General features: G+C 45.5%; 1 long non-coding RNA gene across 1 annotated transcript in view; it reads right to left on the bottom strand.

The window, feature by feature from the left end:
- The window catches only part of LOC110398964, a 94709-nt gene extending 76378 nt beyond the window's left edge, over positions 1-18331 (bottom strand). The window contains exon 1 of the long non-coding RNA XR_002438773.1: positions 17500-18331. This is a non-coding gene — a long non-coding RNA (uncharacterized LOC110398964). The remainder of the gene's footprint in view (positions 1-17499) is intronic.

Here is a 19472-nt window from a genome sequence, read left to right as displayed (position 1 = left end):
AACACTACTTAAGACACTCTGTGCCTCAACTCTTCAGAAATATCCCCCACACCGCATAAACTGTAAATTACGTTCAGCAGAGATGCTGCGCTCAGCTGTTACTCAGCCCTCTGTCAAGATCCAGGTGTAGATGATTCCCACACCAGGGGGACATTACAAGCTCAGAAATCTGAAGCTCTCTGACACAGCTATCCTCCTTATTAGAACTCTCCTCAAGGAAATAAGAGGCTGAGCAAAAACGCCTTAGATGAAGATGCTTAGAAGTCCATGCATATGCTTTTGGAGCTCTCAAAAGGTGCATTAAACAACTTCCAGCAGGAAGGCACCCATCTGCTTTGTGCTGTCTGCCAGCAGTTTGTCTCATCACGCCTCCCAGGCTCGGTACAGGTCCCAGCGGGGTCTGAGCTCTGCTTCAACTGAGAATAATCTCCACATCTTTGAGCCTTTGACTGATGTCCCAGTTACTTTGTGACCACCCAAGGGATTCCTCTGCTTGTCTTTGTTTTAGTCAGGTGACTAATTTCTGCATAGCCTGTGCCAATTAACACTCTGATGGCAGTAGTTGGAACTGTTAACGCTATTTCTGAAGTGCAAGAGCACTTCAGATGTTATAAAAAAAAGTAAGAAAGGAGCATTATATATTCCCTAATGGAAAACAACTCTGAACTTCTACACATAAATCCCAGTAAGAAAAACACAATTGCATGCAGATCTGTAGGCGAGTGCAAAGCCAATTCAAGATACATCATAAGAGAACGTTGCAATCTGGACTGCTGGGTGAGTGCAGGTGGGGAACATGGGGGCATTAACAAGGCAAACATCAGCAAGAGTTTTCAAGGATTAACAACTCAGATGGAAAAATTGATTCGTTTATGAAGCTGTTAAGCTTCGCCTAAAGACTTCTCATCCAAACTTCCTGGACAGATATATTCTATTCTCCAAATACACCCACCAACATTTGTTGTGTTCTAATACGCTCAATTAAATGAGCAACCTCCCACAATACATATCCTTCACATTCCTTAGGCCAGATCCAAATTTGCCTCTCAAGTATAAGCACCACGCTCAACTCGCCAGCAGAAAAATCATTAGTATAAGCCTCCCAAGTCTGTGGAGATGGACATGCTTAACCCATACAACAGATTTGTCTCAGTACCAGCACGCAGTTCATAAGTTACACCAAGTCCACACTACACTGTGCCATTTTTAATGCCATTAGTATTTGTTTCTAAGTGCTCCACACCAGACAAGTTCTTGCAGGAGGATCCACGGATAAATCATCGCTGAGAGGTAAATAAATACTATGCAAGCTCTACATTGAGATTTTATACCTAAAAATGAAATGAGAAAGTCTTAGCTTCAGAGACTCCCAGAGTTAAGATCTGCAGTATCAGTGTTAAAAAATAGATTCAATATTCTCCACTATAAAGATGATTTTGAAGTGATTACTTAAATGTCAGTCCAACAACACAGAAGTATTTTCCATAGACTGGCTGGTGCCAAATATCAGCTTGTCCTCAATAAGAAGACTTCTTGCAATGGTAGGAATATTCTCACTGAAGGCAGAAATATTTCCTGCTGATCAGAGCTCATTTTCATTCTTCTGTCCAACAAAACACGTTTTAGGGAATGCATTTTGCTTTAGTCTGCTGGGGAGCACCAATGGAACAAGGCCAACAGAGCACAACCCATTCCTCACACACAGGCAACCCCACAGCACACAATGAGGACATCTTAAAAGCAATATTTATTTTGTCTTAGTGATTCTTGTAATGAGCGATCCATTATCTGACAAACAAATTTTTCTGCTTTGCACACAGAGCAGAACATTAGGAAATTCGGCTCAAATTGAAGTCCTGTCACTCTGCTCTGAATTTACTAGAAGTAATTGAACTGAAGAAGAAAAATCTCTCATTAACAGATTTCCATCTCAGAAAAAAAGCAGCAGCTGAAACCACAATCCACAGAAAAATGAAGAAAATTGGTTTCATGAGACCAAGTCAAGTTATGGAAGAAAAAAATATTTCCCATTATTAGTTACCATATAAATAAGGAATGTACAATTATTTCTTGCTGCTCTCTGTATGTTCTGAAATATTATTTTAGTCAGAAGTATAATTGAAATGCCTCTCCCTGACACTTAGGCTTCATTAAATATGAATTCATTGCTTTTACTAAGGAATATCTGAAAATATTCGGCACCCCAGAACACATTGCTGCTACAGACAAAGATGGCAGTGAGCTGCAGACACAAACAATGACGAGATGTCATCCTACCCTACCAGGTAGTCATGGATAACAAGAATATATCTCTACTTTAGGTCAGCTGAAGAGAAGAGAGACTAAGAAGCCATTGCTCTGGATATTAATACCCTCCAACCTTTTCCCCCTTGAAGCCGTTTGGAAATATTGACTCGCTAAGAACATCATCACTTTTTCCCCAATCAGAACTGTTTGGATTTAAGCCCACACAAATAAAGCAACAAGCAAGAGAGTCTCAGTCATCCCCAAACAAATATCAATTATTTCTTTGGCGAGACCACTGTTATTATAGTTGTTCAGAAGCAAGTGCCTAAGACGCAACATTCCACACGTTACAAAACAAGACAGAAGATGAATGCGCATTTTGGTGCGACTTCTAGAGTTCAGCAGCAGACAAACTGGTATATCACAAAGCACAGGTATGCAGGCACATTTGTGTTCACTGGCACCTCCATTGCAAGGAGACACCTTGTGAAGGAAATGGCTGAAATCCCTGGAAAGTAAGCTGTGGAAGGATAGGAGGGGGAAACTGAGCTTCCCTGGTTTCTGACAGAGCATTGCCAGTTCCTTTCCCTGGATAGCTGGAGGCCAGACCAGCAGTGGAAGCTCTGATCTTTGACCTGCTGTTTGGCCTAGGCACCCAAGGGCCACCAAGCACCTTCTTAAGTGTGGCCGAGCAATTCTTTCAAACAAGCTGGATCTGACTTCAGCAGCAGTGTTTTGCTTGTAAAGGAGAGCCAGAAACTTCCCACTGCACAGCTTTGATCAGACACGTGCTCACAGCATAGGAGACGGCAGCACTGCTCAGATTCAGTCCTCTTTGGGCAGGAAATAACAATGTGCTGCTATCATGTCAGAGCGAAGGTGCAGTCACAACAAAGAGCACAAACACCCAACGGAGTTAATGGTTTCTTTAACATCTCAGTGGGAAACATTTACCCTTTTGTGATAGCAAATTGTAGAAACAGAGAGGTTTGTGTTACAGAAACCGCAGCCTGAGCCACGCTCTGGAGTTCAGATACCTCACGTTCATCATCATGCGAGGCAGCAGGTGAAAAAATCAACTCCCCAAGGGCTGGTAGCACCCTTAGATGTAGGGATCTCTGGATGTCCCCATCAGCTCCATGGCACAGGTTCAAGCCTCCTCGCAAGGCTAGGATTTAATAGCACAAAACCATCAGAGACCTAAGCAAGAATATTTAAAGCAATATAGGAATATCTTCCTCTGTCTTAAAAATGAATTTAGCCATCTAGATCACAAAAAGAGTTCATAATGAATAGTAATAATTGCAAGATCACACAGGTGCAAAATATTAATTCAGTTTTAAAAAATAAACACACAGTATGTCAGAAGAACCAAGAAGCCATGAGATAAACTAATGTGGCTCTTCCAGCCTCAAACTCCAGGAGGAGCTCAGCCCCAGGGTTAATTACTGGGCAGCTCTCCCCTGTCTGGATCAGGTCAGGGCACCGCTGAGATTCTCCCACTTCTGTATGATGTAACATACTGCAAGCTGTGTCTTCCTGGCCATGAATAAATTACGGTTAAACATAAATTAAAACACAGAGTAACTGTTCAATAGAAGATGCCTATTAAGTATTAAGCTGTAGAGAAAATAGGATCCAATGCTGCTCAGCAGAAGGGCACTTCAAATCCCTTGGCAACACTCCCTGATCCTGCCCCTGAGCTCAATGAGCAGCCTGGAGAGTTTGTGCAGCACTGCACATGTGCCCATATCAACAAATACTCTTCACCAAATCCAAGGAGAAGCAGACCTCCACAAAAGTGAACCTGCTGTGAATCCTCTTGGTAACTTCATTTCCAATTGATTGCTACTTGCTAAACAAGGAAACTTGTCCTAATGGTTTGAGGATGGAGTCTGAGGCTGAGCACCCAGTTTGCATCATTTATAGCTGCAGCTCCAAGGTTTCACAACCAATGCTGTTTTAATGGCAGAATAGGTACAGACAAGAACAGCAGTGTGGTAAAAAAAAAGGTAGATCGAACTAGCACTATATTTTGTTCTGATTTCCACCAGTTTTATTTCCGGGATTCATTAGTTTCCACGCCCTGTGTCTGTGTGCATGAAGTGTGTTTATGGGAACAAGATGAGTTTCCATCTGGGATGTCTGAGTCTTGACTTGATTTAGGACAGAAGATTTAATAGGCAGTTATCAAACACTTCCTTGATGCTGCTTTTAATGTAGCATGGTCAAAGATTTAAGAGTTCTGTTAACAAACAAGACGTGAGAGACAAAATTAGATCTCTTTTTCAAACTGCTTTCCAAATATCTTGTAAATATTGATAGACAAAATGAGGAGAATTTATGAAAACATGAAATAAATCCACCCTGCCTGTAAAATTTGATTAGAACCATTGATTAAGTAGTAAAAGCCTACAGCTGGTCTTTTATAAGCAACAAATGATGCGGCCAAAGTGAGGGGCATTCTCTCTAAAGTTGCTGGAGAAGATACAACGTTCTTAAGTCTTTGTAACCCTGTTCAAACCAGCGAGATTGATGAGTAAAGTCAACATCAGCCCTTTAACATACCTGTTTTTTTTCCCCGTGATTAATGGTATTGGGAGAACTCTCACCAGCTGCCTTTGTCTTTGGGTCATGCCCCGAGCAGAGCACAAGGATAGATCCATACTTATGATTAAAGAAAAAGGCTTTAGATGGATTCCAAATACTTGCAACAAATAGCCAATGAGAAATCCACAGGCTAGGAAGTGTTTGCAGAAGATATTAAAAGCTAACACTGACTTTCAAATGAGCTCAAGGAAAAAAGTATATACATACTTATATCTCTTCAGGTGTTCACAGACACTTCGAAAAGAGACCACGTTTAACCACCTCACAGTCACTGTGAATTCACCTCAAGTGTCATTTCAGGTACAGACCCACTTAGGCTATAGGATAAAGCAGATGAGCTTACACTGAGCACATCTGCAGCATCTCAGAAATAAAAGCTCCACTGCGGATCAGCCTGGGGTCCACAAACAATATCCAGCACAAGGTTTTCCAGGAGACTGTGTAAGATCCTGAAAAAACACCATAGGAGTAGATGTAGAGACTCTGATAACACCAGCAGAGCAGGGAAGGTACCCGCAGGCAACAAGCTGTTTACAGGCTCATAACCTTGTCAGTGTTCTTCGGTTAGCATTAATTAAAATTAGTCAGGACACACTTAATGAAACACTAGAAATCTTTCACATCAGCAACACCACTGCGAAGCAATCGCCGGCGGATATATTTCCCTAAATAAGCAGTATTTTTGAGTCATAGGCACCAATTAACATTCTATCTAGAACAAAAACAGCAAACAGCAAGCAAGACTTGAGGGCGAGTTGCATGAAAGTTGTACGGAGATTAAATATCTGAAAGCAGTCTCTCCAGCTCAGAGTCATAGAAGGGCTTGGTTTGGAAGGCACCTCAGAGTTCACCTAGCTCGCCAACAGGAAACACCTTGGTGGGAGGAGAGCTGGAAACAATGAACTGATGAATTGGGAATACCAGAACAAATAGGGGAGAGATTTGAACAATTGAGTCTAAAGCATCTGCAACACTTTGTGAAATAGATTAGTAGAAGGCATTCTGGCTGTAGGTTAAGTTTGCAGACAGTTGAATTCCCCTGGGACTTGTCAGGCTGGTCTGATCCATCAGCCCACTGCCCACCAACAGAGCCCTTTGGGGCTCACAGCCCTTCAGTTTGCTGGTGCATTGCCTGGTTCAGCAGACTTTCTGCTCCTATCTGCAGTGTCACACACTGTATGACCTGGGGAAATTCAACTCTGTTTGTCCTTGTGTATGGGATGCACAAGGTTTAAGCATCACTTTAAGTACTTTGCATTACTGATATACAGACTACCACGCACGTCTACCACATTAGCTGCAAGAATATTCTGTCACTGGATCAGAAAGAGAAATGAGTTCAATGTTGGAGCTTGGGTACAATCCAAGGAAGCTCACTGAAGGCTGGGGCACAAAGGGACACGGGAATATGGTGCACCTAAAGCTGCTGGGATGGACTACTTAACAACTTAGCTTTTTTATCCTTTTAAAGAACAATGATTAGCAATCAAAATATCATTTGTAAATGGCTCTGGCTCGATTTCTGGTAGTCCTATTCAGCAGCATCAGACTTGAACGGCAGAGAAGATCAATCATTGCTGCATCCTAACACTGACATTACACCGATCAGAACTGGCAAAATGCAAATCTCTGCTTCTTCAGAAATGTCATCCTTTGCATTTTGTTTCCCTTCAGTCTCTCCTGGTATTAGAAAGCTGACTGTGTGCTTGAGAGGCAGTGAGCGGCACCTAGACACCTCCATTCAGGAGCCTGAAGGGCTGTCAGGGAGCAAAAGCATCCGGGAGAGCAGGGAAACCAGCACGTGTTGAGCTCCTGCTGCCAAGCAATAAGAGGAGACGGGGACCTCAGAAAGAGAGTGTCAAGTTGAGAAATGCTTTGACAAAGATAACACACGAATGAAAGGTAGAATGCGCAGGGAGAGGTAGCAGCGGAAAGAAAACAAACAATTTATACCTAACAGAAGCTCCAGTAAATGCTCCAAGCATAAAGTGGGCCAGACAGTTTCAGAACAGTTGCTAGGTTGTGAAGTACAATCCAGCAAAACACTGCTAAATTTCACCTGCTTCAGATACCAGATCCAAATCGTTCCCTCCCCCCAGCCTCCACTCGATGTCTGCAGGCTGCTGCCTTGGCAAGGAAAAAGGGAGCTCCCTGCTCCATTTGTGCCCCTTAAAAATAGGCTGTAATGTCCACAGCACAATGGAACACCACAGACCTGAAAGCAGATCTGAATACACCATGTAGGGATCTACCTTAGACCAGCTAGCACCAGGTTGAATTATCCTAGAGCATTTCTCACCCTATGCTCCCCAGAAGTTATTGGCACTGGCCAAGGGCATCAGCAGGATGAGCAGCAGCATCTGCCCACGTGCAGGTTCCTGAGCTGGACCTCAGAGCTTTGCAGCACACAGCACCATGGTAAGGGTGGCATCAGAGCCCAGAATAGACTGGAATCACTGATTCTGCTATACTCATTTCGTGCTGCAGGTAGCAACCCGCTACCCAGCTCCACCAGAGAGCCAACGCATTAAACAGCATTTTCACCCAGAGCACAAAGCAGATCACTTGCAAGGCTCCCTGTGGACCAGCCTTATGCTCCTCAGTGCCTCATCCAGCATAGCATGGCACCAATGATTCCTGCATACAGCCCAGTGACAGCAGCCTGGAGAACAGCAGCAGTTAACCCACTGAGACCCGAAGGGCTGCCTTGGAGCTCTATCTGTGCCACATTAGCCTGGTGCACCCAAAGCCCTCGTCCTGAGCATGGTCCTCGCCTCATGGCACAAGCCTACACCCAGATCCTATAAAGATATCCTCCTCAACTGCCACACAAAGATTCATGTTATCCCTGCTCCTGCATCCAACATTTATCCCCATTGACAGCAGAGACTCCATTGGGCTCCATAAGAGCTCTTGTAACACACATGGAGAGGCGTTCTGCTGGAGAGAAAGCCAGGTTTATTTATTTTGATTAATCAAGACTTTGCTCAGATAACGGCATTTCTAGCATTTGCAAATTTGAAAACACTGTAAATACCTAAAGCTTCCCTGCTCTAAGCCTTTTAAATCTCCGGCAGATTTGAAATCGCTTTAAATCTCACAGAAAGTGAGCCACCGTAAATCCCCGCGCAGCTGGGGCTGATAAGAACACCTCGAGCTGCCAGCACCCATCCTGCCCACCAGCACTGGGGGAGGGCTGGAGGCTGCCACGTGCTCCTGAAGCCACCCCATCTGTGTGCCCTTCAGCATCCCAGCTGGTGGCTCCCCTGGGGGTTTCTGGCAGAGCAGCATCTCCCCCAGCTTTACTTCCAACGCACAAGATCCTCACACAGCTGCTATTAGCACAGTGCCTTTGCACAGGAACCCTTTGCCCAAACCAAGTCCCAGAGCCATCGCCCAATGCAGGGATTATGATAAAACAGCATAGGGCTCATTTAGCAGATTGTTCCACATATTCATCTACGGAAGGAACATCTACATCTTGTACACCAACTTGAAAAATCACATTAAGCTTTCCTATGAGACCAAGTCATTACTTTTCCATTAGAACTAGGTCCCGAACATTTTCTCATGCAATATTGCTGAAAGCATATTTCAGCATTTGCTCATGCATAAATGCCAATATAAAATATTCTGTATCTCCATCAGAGCATCGCCAGTGGTATTAAGCAACTCCTCCGACTCCAGCTGTGTGAAACAGAGCCAGAGAGCAGCACACATCTGGAGCACGGCAGGTCAGCAGCTGGAATTTGCACTGCTGGTTGGGGATTCCCTGTGCTGGATGCACACCTCTCATCCTAAGTACGTGAGAAACTTCAGAGCGCTTGCTAGAAGGAAAACATCCTTCTTTTGTTAAGATTAAGAAAAAAATTCCATTATTCTCTACATTCCCTCGAGTGCAAAAAGGGGACAGTGCCGGTGTCCTCAAGTTGTGCTTCATGCAATGGCCTCCATGTGTGTGCTCCATAAGCCTACAGAAGTGAGCGTTAGAGGGAGAGAAGGGCCCTGTGGAGTCAGCGAGATGATGGCCATCATCTGCACCCAACGCTGATACCACCACCTTCAGTTAAACCTGCAAATCAAACCACTCACTCCCTTCCAAAAGGCCCATTAGTCCTCCTGTCAAGGAATGGTTGCTCTTAATTCCGATGTAAGTATCACAAAAAACACTAAGATGCCTTGGGATCCCACTGCCCTCATTCACAGAAGTCAGCATGCCCAGCGTGATCAAAATACCCAGAAGTTGTTCTTCTCACACAGTGAAAAAGTCTTCCTAAATTGTAGTCGCTGCAAGAGCGCCTTTATCTAAATGCATCAAACCAGAATTGCAGATCTACCGAGCAATTTTCCCCTCCAATCTCTTGATCCTCAGTATTTTCTTCACCCAGCTCCCTCATCTGGATTCGCCAGTGGGTAAGCCTTACAGAAAGATGCATTCAGTGAACCAAAGATGGCAAATACCATTCTATCTTCATGAGACTGACATTCCAGCAGCATTTGTTGTGCCTTGGTATCTTTACACAGTAACAGAGCAAGTCAAGCTACAGCCAACAGCGCCCGCAACTGCTTCTTGCACAGAGCAAATCCACATGAATAAATCTTATTAAACCTAAAGGCAAGCAGTTACAGCACCAGCTTGATAGATTTATTATCCTCAAAACTTAGTGCACTGATGTGAAATGCAGGTCTGAATTCAGTAGTTACACCGTACAAACAGCCAGCTATTAGTTATATTATGGAAACAACGAGAGCGTTGATAAGATGCTGCACTGGGATATTTAATAAGTGTCAAAGCCTAAATTGAAAGAGGCATTTATCTATGAAAGTCAATGAAGATAAACCTCCTCGCAGCATGGTTCCATTTCTCTCCAATAGCACACAGAACTTCCTTTAGGTGCTTCTACAGAACACCAGGGAAGCCAACAGGGCTTTGATGCTGAAATTGTCTTGGCTGGGTGATGGAAAGAAGACCTCCAGGGGCTCCTTGCAAACTAAATCTTTCAGTAGCTGTGCCCCCAGACAAGCAAGGTGCCCATCCCAGCTGCCACCCAACGCACCTCCTTGTCACCACACCTTGTACAGCAGGGCTGGAGGACATGCCATGGCCCTCTCACCTGCATCGGTTTCACTGCAACATCTCCACCTTCAGCAGCACACACCACTGCTTCCCCTACACTCAACATTTGAGCCCCACTGATTCAATACTGGGCAATGACCACCACAGGGAGCTTGGCTGCCTCGTGGAGGTGATCTTTGGGTGAAGGCCAAACTGCATTACCCTATACATGCTACGAGGCCTTTCTCATCAAAACTCATCCTCACATCTGGCTCCAGCCTATCCCCATGATTAAATTTATGTCCTCACTGCTGTTAATAACACTTTTGTCTCCTCTTCTGCGTCCACACTATTTATTTCATCTCTCACAATGAGACATTTTGCCGCTGTTCGTCATTTGGGTGTCCTGACATGACAGGAGTTGCTCTTTCATACATATAAAACTGCGTGAAAATCAGTTTAAAACCATATGACTTTAAGGGCTACTTCCATTAAGCTGTACTGAATCAAAAACAAGATGTTCATCTCCTCTTATTGCCATCTGCTCCAGCACATTTCAGAGAACATTACTGTATGCGAGACTTCTAGTGAAAAATAATTATTGCTATTCCAAAATAGCTTAGACCAGCGTGAGCATTGCTGACAGTGCTCAAGATATCCTTTCATTGCAGCCTAATGAGAGAAATCTGTAGTCTAAGAGGTGTTTGAGGAAAAAAGCCTAAACAAGGTTGGGCAAGGCAGCAGGAATTCAAGCCTCAGCAGCACAGACCCAAACCATGGGCACAGATAGATGGGCACAAGAGAACCCCACAAAGCCACAGCCACCCATGATGTCACACATTCCTTAAGACCATAGACTGTAACAGTATTAGAATCATTCAGGTTGGAAAAGACCTCTAAGATCCCCAATGCCACTGCACCCCCACCATGCCCACATCCCTCTGTGCCACATCTATGTGGTTCTGGAATGCCTCCATGGGTGGTGATCCCACCATTCCCCAGGCAGCCCATGCCAACACCTCACTGCTTCAACTCCAAGTAAAAAGCCAAACCAAGCTTTGGGGATTCAATAACCATTTACAGGTTCTCAGCACAACTTCTCCTGGAGTTCCCAGCATTCTCGCGCAGCTCACGCTGTGCACCTGTAGGTGACATGCTGCAAGGACACCTTATGTCGTTTACTCCGTGGCTCCCAGCAGCTGGGTCAAGTGAGAAAGACATCGAGCAGCAGCAGAGATCTCAGGAAATGCCATTGTTCACATCCTTAACCCATAGCGTGCACAGGGAGCAGCAGTAAGCTGAAACACACGCGGCCTCAGCCTTCCCCGCAGTTTCTGGGGTGTCAAATTCAAACAAACCTTCACCATAGACACCCATCACGCCCACTGCATCCTCAGAGCCCCCAGCTGCCCTCCACACACACACGCACACCCCGCCTGGCAGAGGCCACCAAGTCCGACCCACGGAGGAGCTGGCGCTCCCACCCATCTCCGTCGGAGCAGACAGCGGTGCTTTGCCACCAGCCCGGGATGCGGCCCCCCCGCACCGCACCGCGGTCAGGAAGAGCTGCCTCCTTCCCTCCCTCCTCCCCCCTCCCCGCAGCCTTCATCCCTTCGGGCGCTCGGGGGAGGGAGGGGGAATCCCCGCACTCGCGGTCCTTCCGCGGCCCCGCACTGCCCCCTGCTGTCCCCGGCAGCGAGCAGAGCTGCGCGCAGCCCCGCCTGGTCCGCGCTCGGGCGCTGCCTTTTGACGTTGCCATTAACTAGTTTGGAAATGCAAGACGCGAGCTTGCAAGGGCGCCGTGCTACGAGCAACAGGCAGCGACTGAACTCTTGCACTGCAGCCTCAGCGCTTCGATAGAGCCGTGCATGCAATCGTCCTGGAAAATAGCTTCCGCTACCCCAGCGATTCAGGAGTAAGCCATGTTTGTTCTGCTAACGAAGAACGTTTGTGTGCTAAAACACACGGTTGCAGCATTTTTACCTGGCTCCTAAAGTGATACAACCAGCTCTTTGCAGCAGGTTTACCTCCTGCTTCAAGCCCGCGTGCAGCCCCACGCCCATCCTTGCTGCTCTGCAAGCAGCACTCAGTGCTTGCTCACAGGCCTGCTCACCTTCCACATCGCTCCCAGGAAGGGCTCCTGCAGATGCAAGCTTCGGCAGCAGCTTTGGGATGAAGCTGCCCAGAACCAGAGGGGAATCTGGTTTTGGTTACAGTGGGAAATTGGAAAATCAACTTCAGAAAGTCACCCAGGCACAAAGAATGAGAATCGAGTCCAGCAAAGGGGACTGCTCCCACCCATCTGCCCAACAATAACTGGTCTGTGTGCAGGTACAGGATGAGAGGCTCACCCCTGCGGTACCACCTCCAGCACTAAGATCTGCAAAGCACTGCCTTCACACCTGTTTGTTCTGTACATAAAGGAAGCAGAGACACGGCTGTTTGCTCTCAACTCCAACCAGCCTAACCTGCACGCTCCCCTTGTAGAAATTGAGCCTTGCTGCAGCCTGCAGCGCAAGCTCGGGAGGAAGCAAACAGATGGACAATGACTTATCATGGGAGAGATTTGGATCAGCAACTTGGAAATCTGGATTTACCCAAAAGAAGCGAGTTAGTCATCCAAACACACAGATACACCCTGGGGAGAAGAGAAATCTGGAGAGCTATAGAGCTGAACTTGGAAAAAAATAAAGAGCGTGGGTATGCAGAATGCAGGATAAATGCAGCTATAAATTGAGTGTGAGGAAAAGAGGCAAAACAAAGCAGGTGTGTGCCACTCAGGAGTAAACATTTGTTGTGTGACTGCATTCAAAGCAAAACAAAAGAAAAAGATGGAGATTTTAGAAGTAACGCATGTTAGTCTTTAGGGTTAGGAAGGCAGCATGGCCAGGAGAAGGTGGGTTATCCTGCCCTGTGCATCGGCAGCAAGATGTAAGATATTAACAATATATAAATGCTCAGAGGATAAAGCTTAAATTAGCGAGGGGTTCAAGAAGTCAGAGGGCACTCTCCCTTGCATAGCAAATGGCATTTCTGGAGTCAGAAGCACTTGACATGGAGCAACCTTGCCCAGGCAGAGGATAGTCCCATCATTGCTCATGTCAGGGCTGTGTCATTGCCTTCGGTTTGCATTACAGATTACACGTAACACACAACAGCCAGAAATAGCATATGCACAGTGGGTCCTCCTCCTGGACCCCGCCGCTCCACACCTGCCCAAAAAAGCTTTGCCAGATCCACAGATGCAATCCCAGGCAAGTCGGAGCCTACTTCTTGTTCAGCAAGAGGACACAGTGGTAAGGAAGGGAGATATTGATGGCATTTACCCTTTGTAAGAAGGGAGGAAGAAAGGAAGAGCTGCGGGAGCATCAAAGTGCTCTCTCCAGGAGCACGTCAGACACCTGGATCACACCTGGTATTGAGACAGTTACAACAGCCCCTGCTCTGCTGCCATCCACTTGGAAAATTAACGGGGACGAGCTGCTTATTAGCCTGGTGGCTCTATGCCACCTGTCTGGGCAGCAGCAGCTTCAGAGCTGTGAGCAGGGTTTACCTGGGCAACAGCACCAAGGAGAGGCCAAAGCAATATCCACACCGGCATGGTTTGAATAGAGATCTCGAGCTTTTATCTTCAGTTATTTCCAGATAGAAGAGGAGATGATTACTAAAACCAATTCATTGTTTTGATCACCGTCAACATTTAGCAGCTCAAAGAAAATGCTGGTCAGAGAGCGTGCATTTTTTAATATCGTGGAATCATTTGTGTTGGAAGGGACTCTTAATGGCCCTCAGTGCCACCCCCTGCAATGCACAGGGACACCCACAGCCCCATCAGTGCCCAGAGCCTGGCCCTGATCATGGGTGTCTGCAGAGAAGGGGCACCCACCCATCGGGCCCATGCAGTGCCTCACCACCCTTAATATATGGCCCACTGCAAGTCTGACCACAAAACTAACCTTTCTATTAATGAGAATACTTGCCCTTTTCTCTCAAATCACATACAGTTGGATGCCCAAGGATTTTAGGAGCCTGAGCACCAGGAATCAAAGAGAGGCAGGAGGCACTGGGAAGGAACCCCATGCTCTGGCCCCTAATGCATGCAGAGCAGCTCCAACCTCAGCCTTCTGCACTGGCATTGTATTTCCTCCTGACACATGGAGGGGTGACCCAGGAGCACTGCTACAGGGAATGACCAGGGAACAGGAATGTCAAAGCAATAGAAATATTTCTGTTCTGAAACCATTCTCAGCCCAAGCATGATGCCAACCATTGCAGGCCCTAAGAAAATGTGCTGCCCCAGTTAGTTCAATTTTAAATCTATTTCTCAAGGGTAAATAAGTGAATAGTTTGAGCAGAAGCATCTGAATGCTCTCATTGCCAAGAACCTGTAATAAAAAGGTCAACTTCTTTCTCATAGCAAGTCTGCAGCATTCCTCAACACCCTTTGACAAAGTCAGAGACCAGAGCTGAGCTAGAGCTCTCTTTCCTCCAGCCACCATTGCAGCAGAAGGAGCACACATCAACCCCCTTCTCCCCATTAGTTATCCAGGAGAAGCTGAACTAATTACATACCAGCAGCCAGTTCTATCAGCGTGAAGGGGATTGTGAAAATTGACCATCTCCCATTAACTTCCCGTGCAGTACCAGAAGAACTAAGTTAAAAACCCGCTGGTCTGGAGGAGTTTTCTCCTCCAATTGATATTTAATGGGAGAGGAGAGGCCTTACTGCTAAGTGCTGGGAGCCAATGGAGCTGAGCGCGGCTGGAGGGTCTACCTCATGAATGCACCGACCCATATTCCTCACATTTTATGGGACAGAGGTGAAAACTGCTGAAAGAGCTCCTTTGCAGCTACATTAATTACACTTCCTATGGGAAAGCAGAGGAATGTGCCACAAAGAACCACTTGCAGCTGCATTTGTGAGACAGTTTAATGCAGGTAACTGCACACTGGAAGGACCTGGAGCCCCCTGGCAGCTGAGCTCTGGGCCCTGTGGTGGCTGTGGGCAGACCCTGACTTCTTTGAACCACTCAGCCACTTACAGAAGGGGTGAAAGCAGTACATCAGAGCCCCTCAGCCCTTCCTGCAGCAGAGGAGCGAGGCTGAAGATGTATCAGTCCCCATGAAATAGAAAAAGGAGCTGCAGCACGGGCAAAAGAATTCCTTAACTTAAAGAGGAAAAGTCAGAGGAGCTAAGGTTTTGTTCTCTCCCCTCTGGAGCACGTGGGGCTCTAGCACAGCTCACTGAGCCCTGCAGAAGTGTCCCAAAGCTCTGAGCACAGCCTGCCCTCGGGTGCTGTCAGAGCTGTGCACAGCTGCACAGGCTGCCCTGGGCATTCCTACCTTGATCCTCCCAGGTTCCAGGGCAGGAGACATCAGAACTATGCTCTGATGAATATTCCACATCCCTCCTTCCCAGTGTCAGTCCAGGGACAAATACACAGACCTCGTTCCCAAAAGACCTCAACAGCTCCCACTAGATCATCCTAGGAGTGCTATCAGGAACTGATCTACATGCCATACAGGCACTGAAAGCTCTAAGAAGATCTGTGAGGTTTAAACAACTTCTTTATTTGGTTTTGATAACATACAGCAAGATACTCAAACCTGTAAAGTTTGTTTCTGTTTCATCCCATTCTCATCTCAGATACTCTCAACTTACTTTCCAGAGTTTCTTCCCATACCGTAGAGACAGTCTGGAACAGGCTGCCAGCTTGCTTTTCCCTCCAGCAATAGACATTCTCCAGCTCCACAATAGCTCTGAAAGCAAATCCTTAAGGTTTACCTCTACAAAGTTATCCTCCATAACCCCAATCTTACACCTCTAAAGCCAATTCACTGGTCTGCATTATGCAGCTGAATGCCAAGAGTCAAAATGGAAAAATAACAATTTAGAATAAAACAATTGCTTTCAAGAGCTAAGATTTTATTTTTCCATTTAAAATGGAAAAAGCACTGAGACCATGAGGATTATGCATGTTTCTTCATTGACCAGGCTGGTGCCCTTTCGATACCAAACAAATGAACAATCATGGCAGACAACCATATTAAGCCTGCCCCGTATTTGTGAAGACCCTATAGCTTAATAAACTGTCATCCATGTAAACTTCCATTCCCCTATACCTAGAAGTGTCAGAATAGTATGTACAGGCATCATAAAACAGAGTAGCGCTCGAGTGAACCGTGAGCCAACTACAATAAGCTCTCAAGCTCACTGTATGCCCTTGCCCTTCAGCAAACATGTTTTCCAGCCCTTCTCCCCACTCGAGGACTCAGCACTGCTCCTTCTCTGAGCAGCATTGAACACTACAGAAGTTGCTCTGACTTACCAGAAATTGGTTTTGCCATTGGAGAGCAGGAGCAGTACCCCCGGGGGTACAATGTGGATCTGATGCTCAGGGCTTAACACCCATTTGCTAAGGGGATCTAGGGGCACTCCTTGCTGCTGGTCATCCCTTCCTCTTTTTTCCCCCCCAAAGAAATTTCCCAGATTTACTTTGCTAGGATGCCACCACAAACTGAAGGCGTAAACAAACCCAACTCAGTTAAGCACATTCCCTAACACAATGTACCATGGCCTGTAATGGAACTAATAATCCATTTAAGGAAAACAGAAAAAAACTGTTTCACAAAAACAATTCAAAAACCTCAGTTCTAGGATTCTTTTTTTTTTTTTCCAATTTGAGTCAGAGTCCAAGAGTCTCAAACTTGAAGCAGGTTAAACTGAAAAGGATTAGCCAACAGAAAATCATTTCCATTTCCTGCCCATCCTCCATTTTGTTTTATGGAAATAAGAAGTTTCTAGCTTTACCCCAACCACAATGAACTACAAAAGGAACTCAGTACAAGAAGTCCAGCTGCAGCAAAGAGAATTTTACCCAGAAATCCTTTTCATTCAGATAGAAGATTCCCACTCAAAAAGGATTAGCTTACAGAAGACAAGAACAGCTCCAAGAAGTCATTGAAATGCAAACAGTGACTCAAGGTTATCTCCAAAATAGCATTTAATACACGCATCCAAATCCAAACACCTCCATAGAAGACCATAGCTCTTGTTAAACCAGACCCTGTAACACCATGCAAGAGTAAACACATTTCATCTTGAAATTAAATCATCGTATTGTGCAGCACTGGGCCATTCTGAAACAATTTCAGGTAATATTTCTGGAACTCCAGTCTCAGAGGTACAGCTTTGCAGATAGGGCACATAAAACCGTGACAGAGCTCTTACTATGAATAAGTAATGGTGGCTATATCTAGAAAACAACACCAGCCTACACATGGCTTGATAGATAACCTCCATTAAGAAGCTCCGCATTTTGCAAGCACACCAGATAACTGGCAGTGATCACACTGTAATCCATTTTAATTCATGTTGAAAGGCAGTTTTCCACCTTCTAAGAAAGATTCTTTCTGTAGCCAGGTAGCTAGCAGCAAAGTTACAAGTCCCCAAAAACACGACACATATTTCAGCTGAAATAGGATTCTTACACTGTTTTCAAACCCATTAGGAAGTCCTGTCTTAAAGTCACCAAAATGCATTCATTTTCACCCAAACCAGCACATAACAGCATGCATTTGCTTACCTGGCTGCTGCCTGGGACACAGTGCACTAACCCAACAGGAAGAAAGGCCCCACCAAGAGGTGCTCCTTGCTCCAGCCAGCACACAACCATCCACACCTCCTTCAGCAACCACCTAAGCCTCTGCAAGGGGCTTACATGCTGTGGCAAGTTCAACTCACCAGGTGAGAAAAATAAGCTGCAGGTGGAGGCATTCACAAGCACAAGGCACCTGGAAGGCCAAAACAGCAGCAAAAAGCACTGGGAGACCCAAGCCACAGTCTGGTTTTGGAGGTTAAGTGCAATTTTACAGCAAGATTTGAGACTACCTGGGGCATCCCCCATCCTCGTTCTGATGTGCTTGCTCTTCCCAGGCTTCATGCAGAGGGCTGGAGTATTATTGCTATCAAGGCACCCCAATCCCTCTGTAGATTTAGCCCTCGACATCCTAATTAACAAAGCAGCTGTTTTTTATGGCCTTATGTTGGCTTGGAATGATCTTTCTTAGTTATTGAAAACAGCTGCTCTTCTGATTAGCAGACAGCCTTTATTTTATTTTACGCCAGGGTCAAACCGCTTCATTGCAATGCAGGCAGGGGACACTTAGTTTTACAAAATAAATCTGAACTAAGTGGCAGCACAAGTGGAACGGAACGAATATTTTGGCATTTGTAGCAACTGTACCCAGTGTGACAAAGCGTGCCCTCAATCAGTTCATTCACTGTTGCTCTGACATGGTATGAAAACTCAGGAAGAGCCTATCTATGAAAATTGGGGAATTTTTGTCACTTCAGAACCTTCCCTGGAACAGTTTGCTTCCATCAGGAGCTGTTGCAGCAGAATGCTTCGCCGGAGCACACTGCAGTGAAGAGAACAGAAATGCTTGCTAAAAAATAAAGAGAAATAAAATAAAATAACCATTTACAAGTGAAAATGGCTTGGGTGAAAGGTAATTCTATTTGATACTCAAGAAAAATCCTTCTCTAAAAGGATCCGTGTTTATCTAAACCACCCTTCTCTGTGCTTAACACAGGTTCAACTTTGCAAGATACTTGTTTCATGTACCCTAATTAAATGTGGGAAAGAAAAAAAAAAAAAAAAACCCAAAACGCTGATTTCAAAATAAACAAGGGATAGATGTGAACACGCTTTGAATCCAAAGCAGCGCTGGCAAGGCAGACCCTAAGATGCTTATGCATATGGAGGAGCTGCGTGTTATTTCAGCCACTTTTCCTGCATGCTTCTCTGCCTTCGCAGTCAGGGTTTCCAGCAGCACTGCCTCTCACTGGCATTAAGCTAATGACAAAAACAAGCTCAGAATGCCATCACAGACCTCCCGTATCCGTTATGGGGCTGTGCTGCCAGCATCCCATGTCATTCCTCGAGGTCTGTGAGCCCAGACCTTTGAATCTCCTCCGGCTGCTCCTTTTAACCTGCTCTCAGGGCACCTCCGTGGAATTCAAGTGGCCCAAATACTCCTCATCTGACTGGGTATATTTTATGCAGAGATTTTTGTAAGGAGGTAGGAGCTCTTCCAGCTCGTGGGGTGTTGCCAGCTCTTCCCCAGACAGCCAAGCAATTAATTTACGGAAAGGATGAGATCTGATTAGGTTCTTGAGAGACCCCAAATTATTGCATTGCTTTCTCAGGAGCATTTGTAGAGGTTATTTATACAAAAAGTGTAAGAAACTGCAGTAGGAGAGGAGAAAATTGCTTGTCAGATGTCCATATACCGCCATCTGTTACAGAGACCGTATGAGAAGCAGCGTGAAGGCACAACAAAAGAATTAAGGGTGTTGTGACAGCAGGAATCTGAAATTATTATTATAACTTGTTGTTTTTCCTCAATATTCACCAGCTGCCAGGGAATTCATAAACTGAAATCTGCATATTTTATATACTTAGTACTCTGAGTTTGAACCACATAGGAACTAACTCAGATTAAGCACCAAATTAAGTACCAGCTCTGACAAAGGCAATACGTCTCACATTTGAAT

Source organism: Numida meleagris, chromosome 4, assembly GCF_002078875.1.
Source record: "Numida meleagris isolate 19003 breed g44 Domestic line chromosome 4, NumMel1.0, whole genome shotgun sequence".
NCBI classification, from domain to species: domain Eukaryota; kingdom Metazoa; phylum Chordata; class Aves; order Galliformes; family Numididae; genus Numida; species Numida meleagris.
The sequence above is the reverse complement of the archived record's forward strand: the minus strand, read 5'-3'. Positions and strand labels throughout refer to the sequence as shown.